The sequence below is a fragment of the Myotis yumanensis genome, unplaced genomic scaffold, assembly GCF_028538775.1.
Source record: "Myotis yumanensis isolate MYYU_CA2020_CCGP unplaced genomic scaffold, mMyoYum1.0.hap1 SCAF_9, whole genome shotgun sequence".
Classification (NCBI taxonomy): Eukaryota; Metazoa; Chordata; class Mammalia; order Chiroptera; family Vespertilionidae; genus Myotis; species Myotis yumanensis.
The window spans coordinates 62,110,611-62,117,500 of record NW_027223760.1 but is presented as its reverse complement, the minus strand read 5'-3'; positions in this window follow the sequence as shown (position 1 = coordinate 62,117,500).

The window sequence follows — 6,890 nt, the reverse complement described above, 5'->3', positions numbered from 1 at the left end:
CTGGTTCCTGGTGGCTGAAGCCTTTCCAGCAGCTCAGGGCGCAAGGCGGGAACCCACGTGGACAGGACGCCCTTCCATCGCAGGGCCGCTCACACCCACACACAGACTGGGGCAGTGTAGACGCGCCAATTAACCCAACATGCCCACCTTTGGGATGTGGCAGGAAACCGAATGCCCAGAGAAAACCCACGTGCAAACTCCACAGACAGTGGCTCTGGTCCGTAATCGATTTCCCCCTCATCAACGTTAGAATGAAACGAATATGAACGAAACTACGTTAATCCAGGAACTGCTGTAGGCCACACCGATTCTTTGGGAGACAGAAATACACTGAACTAGCAATTTCTCAACCATGAGGTACAGGATCCCAGAAACCAGCTGGGGAAAGAGGAGCAAAGTACCTTTTCTGGACACAGGCTTCCTGCATGCACCACGGTCACGCCTCCATCGCTTGGCCAGCCGGGTGGGTCCGCCGTTTCGCGCCAGGGCTGGGGCTGAGCTGCCTGCCAGCGCACACCTGTCTCCCACCAGGTTTCTCTGGCAATGGTCCTGGGAGCACCCCATGCCGTCTGAGCATAGAGGCCTTTTCTCGATCCTGTATTTCAATCTTCTCTGTCTTGGAACTTCTTTCCTTGAGTATGTTGTGTTTGAAACTTGGGCTGGCATAGAAGAAACAATAGTTAGGGATTCCTTGTTCAAGAGGAGAGGCAGGTGAAAATTTATAAAACTAAATTACATTAGAGGCGTTTTATAAAAATTATTAGCATTTAAAAGAAGTTTCCAAAGCTAACCTCATAGTCTCTGTATTTTACTATCTGTAAGCCTCAGTTCTACTTATAAATGAAACACTACATTTCTCCAATATTAAATATTTATTTCTTTTTACATACAAAAATATTTTACCAGGCATATAGAATTTCACAGATTGAACATTTCAATAATTTTTGTTTGGGGCAGTATCTGGAAATACGTGAAAAGAAAAGTTTTATAGGGACAGCTTCTGAAAAATCAATAATTGTATTACAGAAAAATTTTATTTATACAAGGACAGTAATATCTCTTTTACACACGACTTAGCAATACAATTACTGGGAAAGTAGTAGCAATTAGTTTTTATTTTTAAACTTTTTCATCAGAAACTTACTTTAGCAGTTTGTTTAGCTTTGATTTTTAGGTTGCCAACAAGATTTTGTCCTCCGTTTAAAAAAAAAAAAAAAGTCCTACAATCACTTCACAGACTAGAGGTTAAAAAGAGCATGCATCTGTGTTCAAAATAAAGGTGAACCAAAATGAAATGGGGAACTCCCCACAGCAGGGTTTTCACAACAAACACTCACCATGGGCCCTAACGAACAGGTAGGAAATGACGCTGGTGCCAACCCGTGCTCACTCATCTACACAAAGCCCGAGGCACCACTTCCTTAACCACCAATGTTACCGAGAGGCAGGAGCCAGTTCTTTAAAGACAGCACACAGCCAAGAGCACCATCCATCTTGCATTTCAAGGGCAGATGGAGATGAGCTCTTCCTTGAGTCTGGTTCTATCTGGAAGCTCGAAGGCCATTTCTCATTTGGACCATGTTTCCAGAACAAGCTCTGCGTGCTCCAAGCAACGTGACTAATACCCCTGCCCATCTCTCCTATTTAAGGATAAGAGGAAAACCACATCCTCACAGCCGAGAGGTTTTTAATGCTACGCGTTTTCCCGCTCCACGCTCCCAGGCCACCTTGACTGATGTGAGGAAAAGCAAATTTCAGGCATGGCCTGTCAGATTTGTGTCTCTCCCCTGGCTTGCTATTTCTGAAGTACAATACGGACCTCAATTTCCGACTTTTAAAAGCAGACCTGTGGGCTTCTTCTGCTCTATGGTAGCCTGTTCAGTGGGACCCCAAACAGGCTTACAAGCATCGAGTCTTTCATCTCCCAAGTTATAAGCACCATTTACGTTCACTGTAGATGTGTTCATTTAGTTTGTGCTGAAGATTAGAAAATAGTAAAAGCTAGTGGTAAAAAAAAAGAGAGAGAGAGAGAGAGAGAGAGAGAGAGAGAATCTTCGCTTCTGACAGACGGACTTTGGTGTGTGGCGGTCAGTTACCATTATAACGCTGCACCGCCAGCCAGCCAATGGCTGTGAGGCATCAGACAGGGTCACTGAAATGCATTCGGTCAGGTTAGAGGTCCACCAATGACCTGAGAAACAGACCCCCTTTAGACTTAATACCACCAGTTAAACAACATGGGCTTCGGCGACAAGTTTCAGGCGTAAGAACAGGGTGGAGCAGCTTCAAGGGGCAAAGATCAGTGTGCCTTGTGATGTAGGAGAGCACTGGATTGCTTACTTAATTGATTTGTGTGTGGTCTGGTTGGCAGCAAGGACTTGCTAAGCGTTTCAACTTGGAAAGGGATTCTAAACATGGACCTGCCCTGGGCCACTGAGCGCGGAACAGACCCTCTTCCGGCTCAGAGCTGTTGTAAAGCTGGAGGCGAGATTCCAGGATGGCGCGCACCAGGTTCTGTTAGCTCCGGAAGAGATTAGTAACCTCAATGCAAGCGCATACATATAACAGACAGACAAAGTAGACTTCCTAGTCTAGCACTTACCATATCAGAACTACAGATTATGTTTTGTAATTTAAGCTGAAGACAAATATTAAGTTAGCCTATTTAACAAATGGAATATTAAAAGTAAAGGAACATAAAAATTTTACTGAAGGTCAGGAGTCAGAATTAGGATCTCAGTCATTTTTATCAAAAGAGCAACTTTTAATGAAGGTAGTGCAGTATACTGCAGAAGTGAAAACCATGCTTTTAAATTCTTACCTTAGACATTTGATATCATCATTTCCTTCACTTTTTGGCGATTAAAGACTCATTTTTTATTCTGTGCACTAAATCATTGCAGGGACACAGAAAGTAACATGACATTATGGGAAATATTTTAAACATGAATAAAACTTGAAGCTAACAAAAAAATTATTTAAAAAATAATCTTACCTTAAAAAATTACATAACTGTTATCTTCCTCAGCTATACAATGTCTATTTACATAAAAATGGATATGATGCTGAATTATTAGGCAATGGAATTCATTCTTAAGTTTGTGAATAATTTTCACTTGTACTATATACAATAATCTTATCATTAAAATAGTACATCTGGCCCTTTTTAATGTGGGAGAATCCTGGGCCGCTGGGCCTGCCTGCCCCGGTTTGGTTCACTGGATAGAGCGTCGGCCTGGGGACTGAGGGGTCCCAGGTTCAATTCCGGTCAAGGGCATGTACCTTGGTTGCAGGCACATCCCCAGTAGGCGGTGTGCAAGAGGCAGCTGATCGATGTTTCTAACTCTCTATCCCTCTCCCTTCCTCTCTGTAAAAAATCAATAAAATATATATTAAAATAGTGAATCTGTCCTAAGAACTCAAAATACATTATAAATGTTATTACATAAATGCTCTCAGCACACCCTTTGGAACAAGAGGAGGGCAGGTACCATAATCTCTAAGCCTGAACCATATAACAAATTCATTAGGTTTAAATAAGAATTTCCCAAGAGGTTTCCGTCTAGCACTTTCCTTTTTCCTTAAGGAAATTAAGTTATAATGTTAACTTTATGGGCTTAATACTTCATTTATTTTTCAAAAAGGAGATTAGTACCTGACTCAAGGTAAGCCCTTTCAAACAAAGTGAAAAAAGTTCCTGAATGCTTAAGAATTTGGAAGTAATCAAAAATTTAAGAATATGAGTTATAATTACATGGGTGAAATATATTTAGTTTTATTATTCATGTATTTTGGGAGAATTTTACATATTCTACACATAGCTACATATATACTATATATATATATATATATATATATATATATATATATATAGTGACTTAAACATTTAAAAAATGACCTGCTATCCATATACACAAAATTTCAGGATTGCCTTTTCCATATTTAGTATAAAGGTTCATTATTAAAAAATTATTGGCTCTCTAGCCTGTGATTTCTGGAAAAATTGAATATTTTTTCCGAAGTTGTACAAGTACAATGTTAAGCAGGTCATTATTTTGATCAATTTTCAAACTTTTATGCTCAGTGTTTACCAATTCAAAATAATTGTACCTAATTACATGGCTATCCACCTTGAAAATCAACTCCAATCATGATCATGACACTTGTTATACATAAAAATAAGTACCAATTTAATAAAACTTTAAAGTAAAGATCATTGCTTATTGTTATTAGGATATTATGGTCAAAACAACTAGTATCTGGCCATAATCTATAATGCCACATTATTGTATTTTACTGCTAGTTTGTATTTTCTAAATTTGTATTAATTACCAATTTGCTCTTTTAAGGAAAATGTGTCGTCAGCAATTATAAGTAAATTTTGCTAAATTATAGAATTTAGGTTCAAACTACTTTTGCAGTAGTCATATTGGGTTTATGATAACGATTTTTAGTAAGCAGTGCTCAGCAATTGTATACTTAGAGTTGGCAAGAGTAAATCAAGCCCTGATGTACTGGATATTTGATATTACCGAAGCATCAAGTAGAAATTGAGAATGCACAATCAAGGCATGGCTGTAATAAAGGTGAAATTCCACTTATAGCACATCACGTATATTCCAGTAATTAGGGTTAAATTTTACTTAACCAGAGACATCAACTCTGGATATTTTTACATTTGAAAGTGAAAAATATATGTATATCTACTTGTATATAAAGTCATGCCCTGAATGCGGATACTCGCCTGCCCACAAGGAATCCTCGCGTCGTTAATGTCCAAACAGGAACATCATATTTCCCGAAAGCATAAACACGTGTGTGTGCACTGTGACTATTAGCAATCGTTCAACATCACTTCAAACCACTTTCTCTTCAGCAAAGCTAATCATCTTAGCCTTACTCACGGCTGTGGGAGAATCCTGGGCCGCTGGGCCTGCCTGCCCCGAGATCCCTGTGGTTCCTGCAGACTCAGATGGCACTCGAGTTCCAAGTTCAGTGGCTTTACTGAGATACAATGAACTTTTCTAAATGTATTCTCTTCAACTCTGGCTTCTCGGCTGAAATGAACTAAACTGCATCGCTTATTTCATATTAGTAGAGAACTAGTGTGTATTTAATAGTTTCTGATGAGTACCATTTATAATAGAAAAAACTCCTTTACATATAGACTATTTTCTAAATAATATGCACTTTATCCCATATGATAAAGCTAAAAATACATATGATGTAAAAATCATCTCTATTTTGCCAAGATGGTTGAAATAATTTGTGGAGAAGCTGTCTGTGCTGCTACAAGGATCCCAAAGCTGTTCACAGACGAAGGCACACAGAGAATGTGGAAATGAAATTCCTCTTAAAACTTACAATGTGTGGGAACACTCAGTCACAGGACCTCACCTCAACACTGTGCTTGGATTCATGTTGCTCGGAGAAGCCAATAATGTGACGTACATATTGGCAGTTTAAAAGTTATTGAAGATATTAAATGAATGTGATACATTTTGCCACCAATTTCCTATCCTATGGACAAAGAACATGAATTTGTGTTCTGGATATGAAATCCTGGAATTTAAAAATATCTATGGATTTCCACTCTTAAAATACAACAACTTGAGAGTTTTGTTTTATTGTGAAAGATTTACATCAGTGTGTGCGTACCACTCACCACCTGCATTTCCCCCTCCTCCAGCCCTCCTGCGGGCATTCCATGTGACAGCCCCGTGACGGAGAACAGGCAGCAGCCAGGTGCCTGGTGCCTGCCACCAGACAAAGACAACCGCCACCGGGTAAGGACCGAACCCTTCAAGTGTGAGGACCTCTATGTGAAAAGCAAGCAGCAATATAAAATACGGATGACTTCGTTCGATGATGAGCCGCATCTCTGAATAGTTTTCAGGAAGAAAGTATACTATCCAAGAATCCTAAAGGAACGTATTAACTGAGGTTGATTTGGAAATTTGTATATATTAATGCATCTAGAGGAGAACTGTTTTTTCCCCCTAATCATTAAACAAAAGTGCATTTCCTTACAGAAATGTAAAAAATTTAATACATATCATATAATATATACAATGTATATATTATATAATGTATATGTTATATATAGGTAAAATAGCTGACCATTATTTCCAAATTTTAAAAATCATTCAGTGGTCTGGGTTTTCTACACAACAAATCGAACAGATAACCTTAACGATCACATCGTACTTCAAAAAGCACACTGGTTGTTCACAGCCCCAAACTTCGAACTCAAAGGCATCTTTACGCATCACAGAAAAATGCAGAGGCATGATACAGTTGCTGACCACAGCCCAATAAAAACCTGTGTAAGAAGTTCGTTTTTGTCCATTAAATTTTTACCTGTGAAAAAAAATAAATGGCAAGTGTCATGTTGCTGTTTTTCAGGAGGCACTCTGAGCCCACCCAGCTTGCTTGCTGTGTACATGGTAACTTCACATCAGCCTGTCTTTGCGACAAATGAGAGTGCAAGGTATTGCTCTTCATTTTTTCACTAAAGATAGAAATGAAGGGGGAAAAACCCAATACATGTGTATAAGTCAGAATGGACAGCCATAGATCTCTGAAATAACAAAGCTATGTAGCATTGAGCAGACTTCTGATGTCAGATTTGGATGGTGGTAGACTTGCTGTAGCACTGACATTCAGGTTCTGCTCCTTTAAGAAATTATAGTAGGAAAGAAGGCCAATAACGACTATATTCTCGAGTAACTTCCCCTTCACTTGTTAAATACTGAGCTAAATGGCAACTTTACAAAACTATTTCAAGTATTCATTATCACAGTGAAAATGTGAGACCAAGGTTCGAATGAATGAGTTGGAAATTCTTGTGATGAAAAAGGCAAGGGCACTAAATCAAAACATATACAAAA